The 23482-nt window shown below is 37.3% G+C and overlaps 1 protein-coding gene across 2 annotated transcripts in view; it reads left to right on the forward strand.

Annotated features, from left to right (window-relative positions):
* LOC137058722 (inactive N-acetylated-alpha-linked acidic dipeptidase-like protein 2) overlaps positions 1 to 23482 on the forward strand; it is a 436678-nt gene that overhangs the window by 129831 nt on the left and 283365 nt on the right. The gene's annotated exons all lie outside the window — the stretch shown is intronic.

The raw sequence follows: 23482 nt of genomic DNA on the forward strand, positions 1-23482 counted from the left end.
AATACCGGCAGTTCAATAGAGAGTGCGCCACTCTTAAAGGGGCCACACTTTATTCCTACTCGTGGAATATGGACCTCCTCCGGGTATGGTGTGGTACTGGTGTGCTCTCAGGTCCGCATGACAGCTTTCACATTACAAGTTTTTGATACGAACTGTGCCCTGTTCTGAACTAAACTGCCAGTAATACTACCTTTATTTATATTCTTAAATTCAGAGAAATCCCGGCTTATTCTAAATTTTTAAGCTAGGCTTAAGAGACATGAACAAGTTCTTTGATAAACATCTATGACCTTTGATACATATCTAGTCTTCATGCTGTTTTATTGATTATTATTGAATACGTATTATATGGTTTCACTAATAATAAACATACATTTGTATAAAGCATGCATATTTGTCCATATACCCATGTTGATTAGAGTATTAAAAACTTAATTCAAACTTAATTTAAGATACATTTACAACAAATAAAAATCTGCTATTAAATTGCGATTAATCGCGAGTCAACTCACGACAATCTTGTGATTAATCGCGATAAAAAAAATAACAAAAATAATCGTTTGACAGCCCTAGTAAAAATACAATCATGATACCATTATACAATCAAAGTTTTAATCATATTGATTTGTCTGACCTTTGGAGTGAGGCTTGTGTGTGTGTGTGTGTGTGTGTGTGTGTGTGTGTGTGTGTGTGTGTGTGTGTGTGTGTGTGTGTGTGTGTGTGTGTGTGTGTGTGTGTGTGTGTGTGTGTGTGTGTGTGTGATGTGTGACAAAATGTCCCCACAAAGATGGCAATATCCGAAATCCTTGTCCTTGTGGGGACATTTTTAGGTCCCCATGAGGAAAACAGCTTATAAATCACACAGAAGGAGTTTTTTTGAGAAAGTAAAAATGCAGAATGTTTCCTGTGATGGGTAGGTTTAGGGGCAGGGGCAGTGTAGGGGGATAGGATGTACAGTTTGTACAATATGAAATCCATTACGCCTATGGAAAGTCCCCATAAAACATGGAAACACGACATGTGCGTGCGTGCGTGTGTGTGTGTGTGTACGTACGCGCGCGCAATGGACAGTCTGGTTGGTTAAAATACTCCACTGCTAGTGGATTATATATTAATACACATACACACATCATACATACAGTACTCGCACATTATTAATAATAATAATAATAAATTTTATTTATAATGCACTTTATATTAAACAAAATCTCAAAGTGCTAAAATTATTGGCAGATAAGAGAAGGTATGTCACTGAGCTGAATACTATACATTTCAAGGTGGATCACAATATTTTAATAGACATTTAGAGGGTGAGGTGAGGAATCAGACAGAAACTTCAAGGGCGTTCCAGCTAGTGAGGAGAAGTGAACCATACTGTGGAAACAGATGCAAGGACAGTGTTTCCTGGGACAGGTTCTTTGGGACCTTCATCTTTGAAAAAGCAGTTCTGCAGCCAAAGTTGTGCACAGTTTATTCCCACTAGTGACAGAGCTGCCTTGTTCACTCTGAGCCCAGCTGTGTAGTCTCTGACAGGCAGACTAAAGTCGCAAGCAGGTACTGATGTTAAAATTAAATGCAGACAAACCTCAAGCGATAACACATTGTTTTTTGGAGCACGGATCATGGCGAGCATGTATATTTGTGTCAAAAAAGATAACTCGGTTTCCTCTGAACCAAAACCGCCTGACTCCTGAAACAGACTTTGCGGTGGTGTCAATTTATAATTTATTTTGTCACATTTATATTTCAGACTGCAGTGCCAACAGCTCATCTCAGATCCTTTTTCGAGCAGGGAAGAGCAGGCGTTATTACAATGCGGCGAGGCTGCAAAAGCGAGAAGTTTAAACATTTTGATGACGTTATTTACCCCACATTCGTGCAGCCTCTTAATATTCACACTGCAGCTTGAGGAAATAAGTATATGTGTGATGATAATTTAATTATTTAGATGAAGCAGAAATTTTTCAATTGACTGTGGAAAATGGTTGCTCTAGTCTATAGGATGAAGCTTGTGGCGTGCAGAGATTAAAGAAGATGGGATCACTAGTTGAATTAAACTCCAAATCTCACTGTAAATCTCTTTGTCCCTCATGTTAAGCTGAGGTCTCTCTTCAGCCTGTCTGAAATGCTTGGATGGAGCCATGGGAAAGCTTTTGAAGACCTTTGCTAACTGCTTCAATACACATTCTAATAAGCTCATTGGGGAAAAATTCAGGACACGTCCACCGCTGTCTGTGTAGATTCTCACTAGCCATGTCTAAACTGAAAAAAGACAAGACAACTTTCATGACATACAATTTTTGTGCACCAGCATTAGATGTATATGGAAAATTTGTCATTATCTGATAATGTGACATAGCAATTCAATATATTATCCATCCATCCATGTAAATAATCCATATATTATAATAGTTATTATGTATCATTTAAAAATATGAAACAAAATATTTTCATTTTTTTTTAATGTATAAATATTTATTTTATTTAGTCCCTTAGAAAAAAAAAAAAAAACCTTCAGCCAGCATCTTTATAGATTCACTAATATATTGTATTATTTACATTACCACATTGAATATTATATTAATTGTATATTAGTTTATTATTAGCCTGACGTGGTCATACTCAATTCTAGTCAGAATATGAGTCTGAAACTGCTCCATTGGGCTGTGATTATGGGGCGTGTTTAAACTGAACCAGGAAAGACCTTAATTGGATAGAGCTACAACCAATCAGAGCAACGAAGCGACACATTGTCATTCAAATGTCAACAGACCTCAACTGCACTGTGTTGCCAAGTCCGCGTTTTTTTTCTGCGGGTTGAAGCGATTATTATGTGATATATAGACCCATGAGTGCGAATTTTAGCAGGCAACCTTGCCAAAATAACACACATTTTTCCCCCCTAACACCATTTTTTCCCCGGAGAACCCCCCGAGAAGCTATTGTTTAGGGCTAGTAGATGGCGGGTTTTGTTGTAAAAACTTGTCCGCACGCGCGCTGAAATCAGGCTGGAATACACAATCTTTGCCAGTGTTGTAAAAAAATAAAATAATATAATGATACACAGAGTACTTACCCAACATGATCATCATTTCTGAGAGAAATTGTGAAGGTGAATGCATATACAAACAAGCTCTCCGTTTAGGATTCAAACAAATATAACCCAAGCCCCTTTGATGACGTGCATGATTACGTTACTGTTGATCATCTGTCCGTCATCGTCTAAAGCCCGCCCTGATGATTTTATTGTTTCTGTTCGGAGGTAATTGCTTCTCTATGGAGCAAGGCCAGACCAAACTGCCCGACCTAAAAATAATTGTGGGCTTCGGCTGCCATCCAGGCTAGTTTATTATAGTATTGTTTACTGAAAAATAATTGGTTTGTGAAAATTAGCACCACCTATAATTGTTAACAACATATTTCATTCTCAAGATTAAATTACTATTCTATTACTTTGTGACAAAAGTAAGAATAATTACATGTTGGATGCTGAATAATGAGTGTGTGTAAAGTGGGAATGTAATAAGACTACATGCATATATTTCTGATATACATTTGTCAGAACTCCAGCCTGCAGTTGCATATCCTAAGATTCAGCCAAGTCTTTTTGATGTGCCACCCTATGATTTTGTATTATTGTCCCCATCTGGCTGCCCCATAAAACATTTTCTGGATGTGCCACTGGAAGACAGACTCTAACTGCTACAGCCATTGTGCTGGTGCTGAAAATCATCCCTTTTAAGTAATATTCAATCATGATGAAGCAAAAATTCTGTACTCATGCCATTTGTTTTTCCAAAAAATATGTTCTGCCAAAGCCTCCATTTTCTTTTGGCTTGTGACCATGTTTATTTCTTCGATTCTGGTCTAATTTACACATCAAAGGTGAGTGCGGGGGAAGAACAGTTCCAGTAAAACGAGATTAGCCTAAAATCCCATGAAGAAGTGTGTTTCCTACTGTTTGAGTCTCTTTAATGGTGCTCTTTATCTACTGTTGACACACACTTTTAATTACTGGATGTAATTGATAGAGCCGGGCTCTGGATACAAATTCATATCCAGGACTGCTTAAATCTAGGGTCCTAGAGGTAGGTCAGATTTAGGAGCATGCCATAGAAGGAATCCAGCTGAGTCTCTGTGAAAACAGTCATGTGGCCCTCATTTTAGGTCAGATTCATCTTTTTAATCCCAAACTTAGTCATTAGGGGTAAAAGCACAGTGATTAGATAGGCAGAGGATTGTAGGTGAAGATGCTGGGTCTGTCCCAGTATCCACACTTGCAGTCTTTGCAATTGACTACTTGACTGCTTACATGAACGTATTTGGCCCAAATGTTCAATGTGGGTGTAAAGAACAGTTGGACAGTAGTCCACAGTTGTCGATTTAGTAGTCCCCCAGTAGTTCTATTGACGTTCAGTAGTCCTTTTGTTGATTTAAGTAGTCCCTCAGTAGTCCTATTGTCGATTTAATAGTCCTTCAGTAGTTATATTGTCGATTCAGTAGTCCCTCAGTAGTCCTATTGTCGATTTAGTAGTCCCTCAATAGTTCTATTGGCGATTTAGTAGTCCTTTTGTTGATTCAGTATAGTCCCTATTGTTGATTCAGTAGTCCCTATTGGTAATTCTGTAGTCTTATTTTCGATTTAGTAGTCCTTTAGTAGTCCCTCAGCTCAGTAGCCCTATTGTTGATTCAGTAGTCCCTATTGTCGATTCAGTGTAGTCCCCATTGACGATTTAGTAGTCTTATTGTTGATTTAGTAATCCCTCAATAGTCCTATTGTTGATTTAGTATTCCCTTTTGGCAAGTCAGTTATCCCTATTGTTAATACAGTAGTCCCTATTGTCAATTCAGTAGTCCCTATTGTCAATTCAGTAGTCCCTATTGTCGATTCAATAGTCCCTATTGTCAATTCAGTACTTCTATTGTCGATTTAGTAGTCCCTCAGTAGTTATATGATCAATTCAGTAGTCCCTATTGTCGATTCAGTAGTCCTATTGTCAGTTTAGTAGTTATATTGTCCATTCAGTAGTCTCTATTGGCGATTCAGTAGTCTTATTGTCGATTTAGTAGTCCCTTAGTAGTCCTATTGTTGATTCAGTAGTAGTCCCTATTGGCAATTCAGTAGTCTTATTGTCGATTTAGTAGTCCCTCAGTAGTCCTATTGTTGATTCAGTAGTCCCTATTTTCCATTCAGTAGTAGTCCCTATTGGCAATTCAGTAGTCTTATTGTCGATTTAGTAGTCCCTCAGTAGTCCTATTGTTGATTCAGTAGTCCCTATTTTCGATTCAGTAGTAGTCCCTATTGGCAATTCAGTAGTCTTATTGTCGATTTAGTAGTCCCTCAGTAGTCCTATTGTTGATTCAGTAGTGCCTACTTTATGTAACCAATGACTCAATATAATTGTGCTTTATTTATTTTAATTGCGCTTTTATTCATTTTTCTCCATTTGTGTAATAATTTTAGTCATATATAATAAAAAGTAATTTATTCAGTCCATTTTTCCTAACATATTGTAATCACTGGCCCTTTTTTTGTACTGTAGCTCCTATGTAGGAGTTAGGACATTTTACTCTTGTTGGAGGACAGTGGAAAAACTAATACAGACACTAGAGAATAGAATCTGTTTTGGGTCTCAGCCAAATTGAATTTATATATGCAATCATCCATTAATCAATGCAACTTAAGTCATATTAGCATTGCTGGTGGGGTGCCAGTCACTGATGAAGCAGAACAAAGGGCTGCTTTTAGAAATCATTATATCACTCTAAAATGTGGAATAGACACTAATAAAAACTATGGTTGAGGTCATGAGGGCATGCTAAAAGGATTTTTCGCATCTTAATCAAATTTATACAGAAACTTTAAGAAATGATTGTTGTGAGCTAAACCAACAACTGATAACCTTAAGAAGGTGTATTTATTTATAAGGTATAATACACTCACCTAAAGGATTATTAGGAACACCATACTAATACTGTGTTTGACCCCCTTTACCCTTCAGAACTGCCTTAATTCTGTGTGACATTGATTCAACAAGGTGCTGAAAGCATTCTTTGGAAATGTTGGCCCATTTCGATAGGATTGCATCTTGCAGTTGATATAGAGATTTGTGGGATGCACATCCAGGGCAAGAAGCTCCCGTTCCACCACATCCAGCACAAGATGCTCTATTGGGTTGTGATCTAGTGACTCTGGGGCCCATTTTAGTACAGTGAACTCATTGTCATGTTCAGGAAACCAATATTAAATTATTTGAGCTTTGTGACATGGTGCATTATCCTGCTGGAAGTAGCCATCCAAGTAGCCAGAGTATGGTTACATGGTGGTCATAAAGGGATAAACATAGTCAAAAACAATGCTCAGGTAGGCAGTGGCATTTAAAAAATGCCAAATTTGCACTAAGGGGCCTAAAGTGGGCCAAGAAAACATCCCCCACACCATTACACCACCACCACCAGCCTGCACAGTGGTAACAAGGCATGATGGATCCATGTTCTCTTTCTGTTTACGCCAAATTCTGACTCTACCATCTGAATGTCTCAACAGAATTCAAGACTCATCAGACCAGGCATCATGTTTCCAGTCTTCAACTGTCCAGCTTGTAGCCTCTTTATAGTCAGCCACACACCATGAATGACAGTTTGTTCGTAAATGCGTGTTTTGTGAGGCTTTGAGTGGATGACAGTTTGTCCAAAAATGCGAGCTCTGTGAGGCCGAGAATGGATGACAGTGCAGCCAGAAATACATTTTAGTTTCCTTTTTTTATTACTGCCAATTCTGTGGCGGTTTACTTGAATTGTGGGTCTATTCGCCTATTATTCTTAATGAAAAACACATAAATAGGCGCTTTTACATTAAGTTTTGAAACCAAATCTTCCATGATCATCTTGTCTGTCAGCTCTTTGCCCTCATGATGAATGAGATTTGACTACTGCTGCGTTTGTGCTGCGACACTCATTCAGATCATTCTTTAGTAAGCAGACGTGTTCAGTTTTTACTGTCTGTTCTCTAACTGAACTAAATTACTTTATTACACGAGAAGGACTTAATTATTGGTTATCATAATCGGCCACAAGATGGACTTAATTATCGGCTATTGGAATCGGTCACGAGAAGGATTTAATTATTGGTTATCGGTCACAAGAAGGAATATTTATCGGGTATCGGTATCAGAATCTACCATGAGAAGGACTTAATTATCGTTATTGGTCACGAGAAGGACTTATTTATCAGTTAATGGTATCAGAATCGGCCCCGAGAAGGACTTAATTATCAGTTATCGGAATCAGTCACGAGAAGGATTTAATTATCGGTTATCAGTATCAGAATCGGCCACGAGAAGGACTTAATTATCAGTTATCGGAATCAGTCACGAGAAGGATTTAACTATCGGTTATCAGTATCGTAATTGGCCACGAGAAGGACTTAATTATCGGTTATCAGAATCGGTCATGAGAAGGACTTAATTATCAGTTATCGTATTGGAATCGGCCATGAGAAGGACTTATCGATTATCGTAATCAATCACGAGAAGGACTTAATTATCGCTTATCAGTATCGGAATTGGCCACGAGAAGAACTTAATTATCGGTTATCGGAATCGGTCATGAAAAGGTCTTAATTATTAATTATTGTATCGGAATCGGCCATGAGAAGGACTTATTGATTATCGGTATCGGAATCAGCCACGAGAAGGACTTAATTATCGGTTATCAGTATTGGTTAAAATTGTTCATATCGTGCATCCCTAATAAAAATAATAAAATAAGAAAGTATTTTGTAACAATTATTTCAATCGTGACAATTCTAGCATGTTATTAAGTATGGCAATTTTAATGCATTTGTTTGTTTGCACTGCAATAAACAACAACTGGAATATTAATGCTGCAGCACTATTTTAGCACCGGTAATGCCTAGTCTAACTGGATTAGTAAGAAAATGAAATTAAATGTTTTTGCGAACTATTTTGGCTTTTCTGAGTGCTACCCACTTTTTTGTAATTGTGATGAAAAATGTGTTATCTCACTTTATCATCACTTAAAATATAATACACTCAGATTCCCATATAGCCACAAGTGTCAAAATATTTTTTTTAATAAAAAATACCACAACTAATCATAACCTCCAGCCTCCACAGATCAGTTATCACCTTTCCTCCATATGATAAAATTTTCCCCTCAAAATGACTTTCATAAAGTGAGATAAACTGCCCTCATCTGTAAGGAAAATATGGAATACCTCTCATTCTAACTCTGGAAACCTCAAGAAATAACGCATACTATAACACCCATGACATTATGATTGAATGCTTTTGAATAAATAGCGCTGCACACCGTCTTGGGAATATTGCAGCCAACTTTAAGAATTGCTGCCGCCTGCATTACTTCTGTCGGAAAACACCATGGGAATTGAATAATGATACAATTGGGTGTCAACATGTACCATTCTCGAGACAGAACAATGCTATTATTGTGTGACAGAAGTATCAATAATTGCATGTTTGCTGTTGCGAATGATTGCGTGTAAAGAGGAAATGCAATAAGGGAACACGCAGATATAGTCGGTGTGGATTTGTCACAAGCGTTGTGTATGTGTTTCAGGCTGGATGATTGTGCTGCAACATTATCTTGTTTACGTAAGAGTATGTCTTTGTTTTCCTTGCAGTTTGCTGACTCTGCAACAGGCCTTTCTGAAGACTAAGTCCCATCATTACGATATGTATGCAGCGGCAGAACAAAATTGATATTCCCTGAGGAGGAAATCAATATTAATAACTGTGCTCTACAACAGCCATCTAATAAGTAGCACTGTAACCTCTTCCCATTGTCACTTCCCGGGAAATAGGATGCTGGTCTCTGCGTGTTAAAGGTGGAGTTAAACTCAAATGGACAGCTGAATTATTCTTCATAGTTGTGGCTTTCGCTCGTTTTCACCTAGCAGGTTTGATCCTTTCATAAGTGTGGTCAGCTGTGAAATAACAGTGATCTAGAACACTCTCGTCTTGGTCGTGAACATGACCTCCTGGGTGCTTTCTGCCTCTTTTACAGACCTTATCCCTTTTAGAAAGGGATTTTTCACCAAAAAATTCTGTCATCATTTACTCACCCTTATGTTGTTATAAACCTGTATGAATTTCTTTCTGAAAAGAAGATATTTCAAAGAATGATGGAAATGAAACAATTGATGACACATTGAGTTCCATAGAAGAAGAAGAAGAAAAAAACTACTATTGAAGTAAATAGGTGATTTCAACTGTCTGGTTACAAACATTCTTCAAAATATCTTTGTGTTCGATAAAAGAAAGAAACAATTTAAAGGTGCGTATGTGAAGACAAAATACAATTTTTGGGTGATCTATCACTTTATTTATTCCCAATTTTCATTAGACAGGGCGCAATAATTGATGTACCAAAGTAGGCATACTTGTTGGTCCTGGAACAACATTCCTATTCAACTTTTCTTTTTCTTTTTTCAAGGTTGGGCTAAATGTCGTTTCAGGACCAACATAGGTTCTTATTGCAGCTCATTCTAACCAAGATCTTCCCACTTAGACAGTAAGAGACCATCTGACATAAATATGTACGTGTATCTATCTTTCTTTATAATTTAATCCCTACATTTAACACAGAGTACACAGGCCTGATCTATAAACCTTGTCACACACATATTGGGATTTACAGGATAAACAATATAAGACATGACATAAGTATGTGCACAGCGCCCACACACTGTGCCTACACAATCTCTTACTGTGTGATTGAAGTAAACAAAATACTTTCCAATCTACACATTTAGGTAAATATGTAAGGAATGAAAGGAATTAGATGCACAAATTACATTAAATACATTAAAGCAATGTTCTGTTGGTGTCATGTGGCTACTGCAGAATGTAATTTAAATGGTCGCTAAATTCACTAGTATTCAAAGACCACAGTGCCTATGTCTCTACTTACGATCAGCAACGACACCCCCCCCCCCCCCCCCCAAAAAAAAAAAAAAAAACACCAATGGCTAAGAACTGAAGCTGAGGTCTAATGTCCTAATATTAGTGGAAATTAAGCTTATATCTTTTTTTTGCTTCTAGCTATATTTTCAGCGGTTGGGGATCAGGGAGAAATAAATTGAAATTTAAAACGGGTAAAAATAGCTGCAAAAATGTGTAGTAAATGTGTATTCACCCTGATTCTTTCCTGTAGAAATTCCAGTTCTGTTTGATTACGGCGGATTATTTAAGTTCTGTTTGATTATGGCAGAAATTTACACCGAATCCTGGTTTAAATGGGAAAAAAACTGTTTCTTCTTAACACAATACATAAACTAGAGGCGTGCATGACTAGTCAAATATTTGTGTACTCGTTCTGAAATAATTATTCGAAAAGTACAAAAAAATACTACTCAAATTTGCTTTACTCATAGAAGTTATGTGAAGCCAGCCAGTCAGAAGTGAAAATTATTCAGTCAGCGTTTGGCTTTTCTTTTCTTTTTCTTTTTTCTTTTTTATTATAGTCAGATAAACTTTGGGCTATAGAAGATTGTCTCACCGTGGAATAAAGCCATTTAAAAGATAATTCACAACTCACAATTGCAAGATTAGATCTCGCATTCAGACTTTTTTCCCCCCTCACAATTGCAGGTTTAAATCTCACAATTCTGAGATGTAAACTCACAATTGTGAGACAAAAAAAGTCAGAATTGTGGGATATAAACATGCAATTGCGATAAATAAATCCAGAATTGTTAGATATAAACTCTAGACTTTAGACTTTTTTTCTCAGATTTGCGTTTATCTCGCTATTCTGACATTTTTTCACTCAATTGTCCGACTGATTGCACCTTATCTATGCATCATTTTTTAAATTCTTTAGTTTACCTTTGTTATCAACATTTTATTTTTTAATTCTCTTTACATTGTATTCTTTTTCTTATGCATTTTTTATCCCTATTTTAATTCATTTCTATGTAAAGCACTTTGAATTGCCATTGTGTATGAAATGTGCTATATAAATAAACTTGCCTTGCCTTGCCTTGCCTTGCCTTGCCTTGCCTTGCCTTGCCTCAATTGCTTATTATAATAAAGTCAGAATTCCAAGATATAAACACAAATCTGAGGAAAAAAAGTCAGAATTGTGAATTTATATCCCACAATTTTGACTTTGTAACTAGGGTTGGGTATTGTTTTTTACGATACCGATGCCAAATCGTTACTTTTAAAACATGACCGTTGTTTTGGGAGTAGAATAGAGTAAACTCTCTAGTGATGCGCGAGTTGATCCAAAATGAGTGGGTGTCTGCGGTTAACAGTCATCCAAAAGTAATGATATTCTAATGTTCTAATGATATTCGGGTCACAGTCGGTCGGGTTATTTGAAATAAAGATGCCAATTAAACCTTTGCAATTTATATAGTACTAGACACAATTTACTATGAAATACATTGGCAAGGAGGATCCTCTGCATTCCAGCATCAAGTTCAGCCAGTGAGCACACAGGTCGTGCCATAGAGGCGAGAGGAAACCGTCTCAACCCAGGGACGGTTGATTCAATATTATTACTACACAGTGCGAGGGAAGCTAAAAATAAGTAGGCTAATCTTCTGTTTTAGGCCACCAACAGCACCTTATAGTCCTTTTAACCCCTTTCCTGATGCGGGACAAAATGCCCGATTGGCCCAACATGCTGAACTGAGCAATTGCATTGTGCCATTTTAATAGACTACTTTTAATAGTAATGTCAGTTTTATGTATTTTCTGAGAGGGGGTGGGATTTTTGTTGAGAAAGAGACGCACAATTCAATTCGATTGGATAAACACATGCAGCATCTTAAGTGTTAAGAAAATGAAAAAAAAGAAAAGAATAAATTGACGCTACGATGACCATTTACTACATTTAAAAAATGCGGGTCAGGAAGCGGGTTGGGTACAATATTATCTCTTTTTCGCGGTCCGAGTTGCAGGCGGGTTAGTTGAAAACGTCGGTCGGGTGTATATAAATAAAATAGGTCAATATAAACATTGACCTGCGCATCACTGTTAACTATATAATGTGTATCTGATATAATAAGACGCATAGTCAAATTGTAACTGAAAGGAATGTTATTTCTGCTTCCACAGACACACAATTGTTAGTTTATATTATGTAATTCAGAGGGGGGAAAAAGCATTGTGAGATAAAAAGTCAGTGTTACCTTTTATTCTGTGGCGGAAACAAGCTTTTATAATGGGATGAGACAGTGTTGATGGTGTAAGTTCAGAGGACTGTTAACCACAGCAACAAAAAGCTTTTTCATTTTTACCACTAATCAAAAAAGTATATTTGATAGGCAGAAACAACATGACTGAATGTGCTTTGTTAATGGGAAAAGTCATTTTTGTTAGGGATGGAGCATTTGGACCAATTTGTAAAATTGCTTTGAAAGAATGAAAATCTTTTTTCAGTCGTACACAAATAACCTGAGAAAACAGAAATGATTGGTTAGCGACTTTCTGCACTTATTAAATTAGATAATAAGCCCACCCTCTCACATTTCCTCACATCTCTGGCACAACAGTGCAGTTGATTTCCTTCATATCTTGATGGCTGGCAGCCTGGCAGGGGAACAGCTATTTTAAGTAATGAACTTCTTAAAATTTTTATCTCTGGAGCAGCAGTGTGAATGAGCCTCAGTATGAGGCCTAAACCAAAGCATTTCTAGCCCCCCAGAAACGTTTAAAGTCAATTTTTGTGACATGTCTAGAGTGTGTGAGGAGGAATAATAGCCCATTGTGGGCCATCAGGAGTCACAGACACTCTCGACCACCCTCTGCTTGTAAGGATCATGACATTTAACACTGATTTATCAGAGGATTACCAAATTGACTCTCTCCGGGTCGTGGGAGTTATTAAGGAGGAAGGTGACACACAGGCTCCAAATGGATGCCACATGCAGGCAAATGTCCCATAATTCATGCTGGCCTCCACAAGTTCTGCACCCACAATGACCCTGACAGAGTGCTACTGCTTCATTGTCATGCTACATAAATGTAAATTAGTGAAGTCTGAGGGGCAAATTCACTAAACAGTTGCCTCCCTTTTTTGTCTGTTAAAAGCCCCAATATACTCACGACTAGGGCTGGGCGATATGGAGCAAAAAATATATATCGATATATTTTGCTATATCTCGATATACGATATATATCTCGATATCTTTACAGGAAAAATAACCCCCTAAAAACTACAGCAAAAACAAAAATGCCAAATACCACAAATTCTTTTTTTAATTTTTTTATTGAAGTGCAAAGAGGTAGTCAGTTCATGTAGGAACAAAGTGCTTTTGCGACATATGATAATATGATACAGTACAACTTACCCAAGATGTCGCGTTTTTCCCTCTTGGTTAAAACATGAATAGACCTATTCATCATAATCCCGTGATAAAGCTGACAGAATAATAATAGTAATGATATTGCAATACTTTTAAATGTTTTCAAATGATATGCGATCATATTGACATTTTAACCGAAAACCATGTGATCAGTTAGACACAAATCATAAACTGGCATGATTGCGACCGCGTCTCGCACCAATAGTGTCAATCACCTGACTGTGGGTGAAACTTGCGATTTGAACTATGATGAACATTAATATTTCTTTATGAATTTTAACAAGCAGTTGTGTTAGAAGGAAAACATGGTCTCTAAACTGAGTCCTGAACAACGCGCGCTTGTCAACATGATAACTAATACTCACCTGGTTGTGGAAGCAGCCGTGCTCAATGAGACAACACGCGAGGGGAGGGGGAACAAAAGCAAGAGGCGGGAGGGGCGCGAGCGGGGGCGAGCACAGCACAGCGAAGGCAAACAAGCAAAGAGGCGGAATCAGAATTAAATATAAACAATATATCGATATATACGATATGTCCAAATCCATATCGAGTTGAAAAAATATCTCGATATATTTTAAATATCGAGATATCGTCCACCCCTACTCACGAAAAAGTTATTTGTCCTTCTTCTCTGAGATAAAAAGAAGTTTGAAAATACCTTTTTAGTGCTATAGGGAAAATCCCACCACTGCCCAAACTACACTCTAAAAATGCTAGGTTTTTTCGAACCAAAATATTATTATTATTTTTTTTTATATTATTATTTTTAAATATATGTTTATTCCAACAGTTGGGTTTGTCTACATTTCATATGTGTATTGGGAGCTGTGTTTAGATGAAAATTTAAATATGTACTGCACATTTTTTTTTTTTTTTTTTTTTAAATCACACCAGTTTGATTTCGTTTAAAGCTACACTGTGTAACTTTTTTTTAGTTTATTCTTAGCTAAAAACACTTTGTTCTTTCAAAAATATATGTGCTCATTAATGTATATTTACTTCTTTCAAGTAATAAAGTATTTTCGTAAGTTTATAATATGCCATTGAAAATACATACGGGTGAGGGGTTCGAATGCCGGTCGCCATGTTGTCCCTCCATCTTGAAAGTACATTAGCCAAAGAAGGACAAACCCGTAAATTCAAGCTTCGCCTTTCGCGTTTTAACACTCGATGGCAGTCATGAACGAGGTCGAACTGGAAGCCATGTTAATCTTGGACTAAATCGGCCACCGTAGGAGTTAAAACGAAATCAGAATTTAGAGGAACAGAAACTAATATTCACTGTATTGTCATATACCTTTACAACGCTAGATGGGGGAAAATATCACACAGTGTAGCTTTAAGTATATATTGGAGCTTTAATTCTTTGCAAAATACTGTCTTTTTTTCACTGCATTCCAAAGTAGGCGATATCTACGATGGTTCCCTTGTTTCATGTGTCTTGTTCTCTAAGGTTGTTTTTGTCATGTGATCCCTATAATCCTGTTGTCATCTGTATGCAAAAAATGCAAAGAAAAGTTGTTTTGTTTAGAACATTGTTGATGTGTAAACATACTCTGACTAGCCTAGAAAGTTAGACGCACCCTGGCGGCGGGCAATCTAATTTGCAGCCAGGATCGTCTAGCAAGGGTCGTCTAGGTCCTCCGTTGGCTTGCGGGCTGGAAAAACCAAACTCTGGCACATCGGTCAATCATATCGTGTATAGAGTCGGTGGGCGAGCATAATGAGGGAAGAGTTGGGATGGTTCTGCATGCTACTTGAAAACAAAGAAGCTGGCGAACAGCGGTCTTTCGAATCGGCTTTAGCCACTACTCTGGAAGACTTGGAGCTAAGCTTTTCTTTGAGAAAAGAAAAAAGAACCGCACTGGAATAATTTGTTAGATAGGAAGATCTGTTCAGAGTTTTGCCGACCGGATACGGTTTAATGTCAACTATCTCCGCTTCACCTTCTTCATGGCTCTGGTTGGTTGTAGCGCTATCCTATTGCGTGCAGAGGGAATTTGAAAGACAACCGCTCATCCCACCCCTCAGAATGTGCCCTGCATTGGAGTGTTCCCAGACCTAACATCTTGATGTGGGTCTGGCTTGTACGCTATACTCTAAAAATTAACAGGGAACAGTGCAACTCAAACAGATCACAACTCACACCAAACGCAAACCCAGAACAGACATTTACATCATGAGATTAATCACATTTATTTTATTGTATGTCAGAAAAATAGTCTCCAGAACAATATTTCTCTTAAGGTTTAAACATCCAGCAGTACCCAAATCATGGGTAGAAAAACTGTTTTCTCAAAAAAGAAAATTTCTTTTAGCATAAATGATTGTACATGGACATATACAGTTGCCTTTAAATTTTAGGATGGTCCTGCGAGGGATTGATATTAAGGGGTCTGTGACATAAAAAAGTTTGAAAATCCTTGGCCTTAATGAGTCTTGGCAATAACAAGGTCCTGAGTTAGATTTGCAGGTAATGTATGAAAAAAGGCCATTACATTATTTTTGCAGTTTTTGAATGAATCATGTACAAAAACTTGGCTACATTTAGGCACAAGCCAGGGGAATTTACACAACAACAGCGCTTTGTAAACTAAAAAATGCGAATTTGTGAAAACACTGACGTCAAAAGTATGCCAATTACATGTTCAGTCCATAGGCGTTTAGTGTTTCTTTACAAAGTAACATCGCCAACTACTGGTCTAGCAGCATAATACATAGTTTTCATAGATTAGTGGGAACAGGGATTGTCAAATAGATTTGACAATGTTGTCATATGTATGTTGTTGTGTTAATGTGCCCTCAGTCTTAGTGAATTTCCTCCTGTCAGACCTTATTTAGGTTATTATCAGAATAATATAACCGAAAAATGACATACAGAAGATATAGAGCTACCCTCACCCTAACTAAATATATTTCCTTTTGTGCTTCTTGTCCCTTGTCCACCCCCAAGAATATCTAAGAAACTTTTTTTTTTCTTTATCATTTGTTTTTGTGGTTTTCCTGCAGACAGAAACAGCGATCAGATATGCAGTGTTCCGATAAGGAGAACCTCCCTAGATCAGCCCGGGGCAATGTCATCGCTATACTTACCTCTTTTTTTAGCTGTGGCCACAGATCTCAGATAAGGAGAAGTGCACAGGATATAGCGTCCAGATAACGGTTTAATGTTTTCAACATCATGAAGTTATCTCTTTCCCTTTTACGACCTTCATATCAAATTAATGTCAGTTTGACGCTTGTATTACACAACACGTTTCCTGTCTATTCCAAATTGTTGTTGCAGACTTCAACTTGAATTTTGACCGTTAGAATGTTTATAAAATGAACCACTGACATTTCTCAACAGATTATTTGTTAAGTGAATTAAACAGATTTCATTTGGAAGCCTTGACCCTCAGGCTCTGTAAAAACCTCAAAGTGCAATGGAAATGAACTCAGTCAGATATCTTTTTTGATCCTACTGTGATTACATACTTTTGTGGTAATTGCAGTTTGCTTAGCGAGAGCGATTCAATTGTCCTTGACTAAATGTTGATGTTTGTGAGTGGAGGCTTTCAAAAATAACTTTTTGGAATTGCACCAGTTCTCTTGCTGTGAAACATCTGTTTACGCAGGTGTTCGTGTGTGTGTGTGTGTGTGTGTGTGTGTGTGTGTGTGTGTGTGTGTGTGTGTGTGTGTGTGTGTGTGTGTGTGTGTGTGTGTGTGTGTGTGTGTGTGTGTGTGTGTGTGTGTGTGTGTGTGTGTGTGTGTTCATGTGTGTGTGTGTGTGTTCATGTGTGTGTGTGTGTGTGTGTGTGTGTGTGTGTGTGTGTGTGGTGTCTGTGTAACGCAAGTTAGCAGTATAAATCTTGTTTGAAGAGAGTAGCATTTGCCAGCGTATGTAATGACAGACCATAGCGGAGCACCAGAGAGACATTCTGCCTGGTTCGGTGTCAGTGTTTGTTTAAATCAGACATGCAGAACAAGAGCCTTTCGACACATAAATGCCATTTTCCTTGCAGTTGATGAAACATATAAGGTCATAATTTAGAAATAAAAGGTATTTTTCCTACCTTGATTTAAGCCCTCTGATTTGAACGATCTGTTTGAAGAGGCATGTCCCAGTGCTGTGATTGGCTAACATCTTTGCATATCAAATAAATATTATTTTTATGGTTTTTGCTATAAACTAGTTGCTTATTAGCATGCATATTACTACGATATTAGCTGTTTTTTAGTACACATATTAATGCCATATTGTACATGACCTTATTCTGCATCCCTTATTCCTACCAATACCGAAACTTAAACGTTACAAAAACAATCGTACTACCTGTTAACAAGCAGAGGAGTTTGAGGTAAAACTTGTTGTTAATAGTTAATGTGTTCCTCATATTAAAGTGTTACCTACATGTTTAAAGGTGCCCTAGAATGAGTTGAAACAATATGTTAAATTGTTCTCTGATATCACAGCACACAGCAGTTCAGCTGTTCTGCGAAGCGGCTCGTGAATCCTGACCGTCCTGACAGAACACAGACCGACTGAATGATACTTTAAGCAGAACATCTCAAATGGAGATTGCTAAAATGCAGCTTACTTGTTTATTGGTGTTTGCAGATCATCCACGCGCGCGAGAGAGTTTGCGTGCATATGGTTGCCAAATTGCAAATGCTTTCAGATCTTTCAGATCATCCACTATCGATCGCCACTTACACTAAATTAATGGTTAATGGTTCACTCGTTATTTTTTGCTTTAATCAGGTTCTTGTCCTTTGGGCAAGTAACATTATCTTTCACTTGTCCCTTCAAAAAATCCACTTGTCCCGGACAAGCGTTAATGTCGAGCCCTGTATTCAATGTTTTGCTACTATCCGGTGTTTTGGTCATACATGGTACCTGGAGTTTCCTATTGTTACTGTACTAGCATTTTGCATTATCTAGACAATCCTGTTTTTCTAAGAAACTTTCAGTGTAATCAGAAATTGTTTAAACAGTCAATAAGTGGATAAATCACTACTTACTGCTTGCAGGAATATAGTTGGAATTTCCCCTTTCTTTAGTTTAAGGCTCCGTCAGTTCCGCCTGACAATGAACATGTTCGGACAGATGGAAATATTGGGGCGTACATATTAATGATCCCAGCGATTGCGTCCCAGTTGGCGTTATGTTGAGAATAACTTATTTTTCGGTGGTGTTTTTCATGCATAAGATTTACAAAAGAAGTAAGAGGCAATGGTGTTTGAGACTCACAGTATGTGATGTCCATGTACTGAACTCTTATTATTTCACTATGGCAAGGTTAATTTCATTTTTCATTCTAGGGTACCTTTAACTCTCTCAGAAACATTTAGCACGTTTTACTATTACAGCTCTCAATTTTACCTAATGGTGAAAAGTATGTTATAGCATTATTTTTACATTGTGGCATGAAGGTTGCAGTGATGATCATTAAAGGTGATCACAGACATATTGACCTCGATTTCTGCCCACTAATGAATGCTTTTGTCAAAGCTAACAGTGCAAACACGATGTAAATAAGAGATTTGTTGATTATTACGGGAGTTTTGGGCATAAATCCAGAACTCAGTTGCTGATTCACTGTTTGATTAACAGATCCAGAATATGTGAAGTTGACCATTTAGTCACTGGTTTGGTTTACTGACACATCTGACTGTACATGAATCATTACATAACAGAAATAACTGGTCACAGATCAGCCATTAGAATGAACACAGTTACTTACATGTTGTCGCATTATTGCCGAATCTGTTTGCAAAGCCTGCACCAAAATTCCGGCTATTTTACCTAAGAATCCACAGTGAAATGTACCGAATAGAAATAAATAATGCGCAACTGAGACATTTGCATTGTTGAAAATAAATAACCACATTCCTAGCCTTAGGATCTTTGGAAAGTAATGTTCGCTCTTCTCTCCTTGCCATCTCACTAAAATGCTAGTGGACGGGGCCAAAGTTGCAATGACGACGTTGATTTTCTTCTTTAGAGTTGGTCTTTCATAGATAGCCACATTCCACAATGAGTCGTTCTCTGAGTTTGGTTTGGTTTTTGTTTTTGGACTAACAAGGAATTTTTCATTTCTGAAACTTACAGGATATTCTTATAGTATGATGACCTCTTATAGGTCAAAAGCTCAAGGTAAATTTGATTTCTCAGTTCATGACCCATCTAAAGCTTAAAGTACATACTGTATATGCATTAGTTTATTTCTAAGATTATTTTCAAGATAATTGTATTGAATTGATTTTTATTTACAATTATAAGTCAAATAGCTTAATTCATCACACAATACAATAACTAATCTGAGCCTGGTGAGATTATATCCAGCAGCACTCACATTTTCTTCAGCACTCATGATGAAAGATGGCAGCGAGCGGGTTGCTTTGTTCTGAGGGGTCACACACCAGCTGAGCAACTGCCACTGAGAGGAACAGAAATGCCAGTGAATAACTTTCTTCAGGTGTTGTTGAGCTCCTCTGTAAAGTTTGGGGCCTGCAGGTAGCTTGCTTGAGTGTTGTTGACTGGTCTGTTTGTGGACGAGTGTGAGCAGTTGGTTTTAGGCTTTTTAAGAGATTCCGTGGGGGACTTTCTTTCAAAGCCACCTGCGGGACACATCACTTCCACTCAGCTGTCCGCTGGCCCACGGCTCTGACCTTTTGTCTGATGCCTGTCTGTCTTGTCAAGTTGTAACAGTGTTAGAGAACGGGGGCTATGTGTGGTTTGACCTGACAGAAACGAAGGCACGTACGCGTGAGTGTGTGTGTGTGTGTGTGTGTGTGTGTGTGTGTGTGTGTGTGTGTGTGTGTGTGTGCGTGTGCGTGTGCGTGTGCGTGTGTGTGTGCGTGTTTGTGTGTGTGTGTGTGATTTGCCTCATTGAATGACTGTATACCTGGGAGGAGAGCCACTGCAGCTTAATTTTTAACACACAGACTGAATCAGCAGACCAGACTGACAGACAGACTGTAATATACACGGTGCACCAAACAGATATACATAAAGCAATTACTCATCTGGATTCAAGCTGGTCACTAGATGTTTGATCAGCCAACATGTTCCATAAACCAGCTTGACCTACTGGATTTTCCGCCCGGAAAAAGGCAGCTGGGTTTTTCTTTTCTCCCATTGGTAGTGTGAAAATTAAATGGATATGCTGTTACTGTTTGTCATTCGATTAAAAAGTAGCATTTTCCTTTGATAAACAAATTCATTTAAAAAGAGCAATTTATTTTACTATGCAGCGCCAGCAGCTTGTCTACAAATTAGCAAAATGCAGGTAAAATTGAGAAATGCAGGTCGTCAAAATGAACAAATAATTGATGACCTAGACTTAACTTTAATTAACCACTGCTACATGAGCGTGTTTAGTTAGGCAATTTAGCTAAAATGGAGTAAAGAGAAGTGAAAAGCCATTAGAAATATAATATAATACTATTAACAGTGAGAAACAGAAATAATGGTTGACAACACAGCTTCTAGTGCATTTCATTGGTGCTCATTTTCACTGGGTTTGCCGACGTTAATTAAAATGTTTAACACACTAAAAGCACTCAAAGGCTGAAATGTGTGCCTGTTGATCTTTGAAATATTTATGCACAGTCAGTCACAATACTCTACAGTTATAATTTGACTAGGTACAAGCTGACTTTGTGCATAATGGTGTGTGACACTTTTTTAACATTTTAGCAGTTAATGCAGTCAAGTAATAACTATCCTTTTTATACACACACTTAGCTAGAGGCTACACTGTGACTACTTAGGCAGCATTTTGTTTTTGGTCATAGGGAAGTCAGTTGTCTCCTTGCATCAATGGCTTAGTTAAATCTCAAACATCCCTCTAGTTCTTTTTCACCCTGCACAATCAAAACATTACTTTTGTGCCAATTTTTAAATGTTATGCCTGATTCAACTTGTCTTAAAGGATTGCACTTTTAGAGATTTTTTTTTATTTTATTATTGTTTTATAATACATTTTAGCAGTTAATGCAGTCCAGCATTTGTACACATCCTCAATAAATCCATCTCCGATGTGATGACTCTGATCCTTCGAATATTCCTATTTTTGTTTAATCGTTGCGTCATCCTCAGTAAACCTGTTTTATGTAATCGCTCAATCAGAGTTTCAACCGTTAACCCTTTGCCTGTCACCCCCCATTTTGGCAAGGGGGTCATTTTGACATACCCAAAAAAAAAGGAATGCTGCTAACAAGTCTTTCTGAATATATATATATATATATATATATATATATATATATATATATATATATATATATATATATATATATATATATATATATATATATATATATATATATATATATATATATATATATGAATCTAGTATAGCAACTTATGTTAACATATGTTAACAACCACAACTAATGTGAATTTGCACCACAACTCATGCTTCATTTCAAATCTGAGATTGCAATCTCTAAAATTATGCATTTAATGAAGCATATTGCATATTGTATGGCATGTCATACAATAAAGGCCCTGGGTTGTCTAAAGATAAGATGCTATCATTATGTTATTGGCCTGTAAAACACATAGTCTTTCAACTGCTCAATTCATAGTCTATTGCTTTCACTCAATGAACTTTTCCCACTTATATCATGAATGACTTCATCCTCATGAATCTTTTATAGTAATTTTATTTTGTATTATATCCATTATAGCTTATTCAAGTTGGACTGGCCATCAACCCCATTCATCCCAATTTACAGTAAAACCTACTATCTGAAGTCTTTCTAGCAAACAGACAATCAAAAAAGCATGCTTTTTGGTACCTTATGTGAAATAAAATATAGCTCCTGCCATTACCTTTGCATTAGAACTACATTTAGCATCAAGCTACATAACGCAAAATAAAAGATTAATATTACACTTGAATTCCAAACTCCCTTTAAACAACATGTTTGAATTTATTCCCTTTTGCAGGATAATGTGGGCTTTCAGTGATGTTCAATGATGTTAAAGGAGTGGTTTTGTGTGTGTGGGGGGGTGGGGGTGGGGGGTCTTCTTCTTTTTTCTAGGCTTGTTTGTGTTTATCGGGCGCAGTATAACATGTCTTAATACTTTTCTTCTTTTTTATTACGCCATATTATTCTTATATTTTACCTTTACTCCACACCGCTGTATCCACAGTCCTTTGAACGGCTCGTTTGCTTCCTGCTTCTATGAAGCCCATCTCTCCGAAAAACACAATGGTCTTAGATTGGTTAGATGGCCAAATGTAGTTTCATGTATTTTTATTGGCTGAAGTGCCAATCAGGTTGCCGGAAACGCCACGCACCTCACCTCACCATTATGGGCAGAAGTCATATCTGCTGTGACTAGCAAGGGTTTATGATGTCACTAACACGGGAAGAAGCTCGGTGTAGTCCAAACCGTCCGTTTTTGTAGGCAATAAACTGCCCTAACTATAAAAGACAATATCTCTGTTTGCATTGAACTTTCAGCGCTTTTACTTTGCAGATACTGTTTATGCTCAAGCAGCAACATTACACACTAACTAAAGTTAAAAAAGTGAAATCGCATGTAGCCACCCCTTTAAAATGTTATATTTATATTTTATATGGAGCTAATCGCTACACCTGCTTAGCATGTTACTGGAAACATTCTTTATTTATATGAAAATATGCCAAATCGCAAAATGTGCATATTGTGCCTTATTAAAATAGCCTCAGAGGATTGCAGTTTAATCAAGTTTCAACTTGTTTGCTTTTATGTTTTACTTTGGATTATTTATTTGATTATTTAGAGACTTTCAATGGATGGAAAAATAAAAATATCCTCTTTTTTGTTCTGAAGATGAACAAAGGTAAATAATCATAGAATGATGACTGAATTTTAATTTGAGCAAATAAACCTTTAATAACTTGTTGTTGTTTTTTTCAAACGCATGATAATATCCGAAGATTGTCAAGCCTTTGACAGTATCCTCCACTCTACGGTAAGAATGTCACAGGAGCAATGTTTTTGTGGTCCAAGATAAAGGTCGCTACAGTGACATTTATCTTATGAAATCAGTGTCCATTACTTTCCTGAAGTTGACAGTCCTACTCACATCACCGCATTAAACCCTCACTGCGTGATTGAGAGATGTCTGGTTCAGAAAATGG

Source organism: Pseudorasbora parva, chromosome 22 (genome assembly GCF_024679245.1).
Source record: "Pseudorasbora parva isolate DD20220531a chromosome 22, ASM2467924v1, whole genome shotgun sequence".
Lineage (NCBI taxonomy): Eukaryota > Metazoa > Chordata > Actinopteri > Cypriniformes > Gobionidae > Pseudorasbora > Pseudorasbora parva.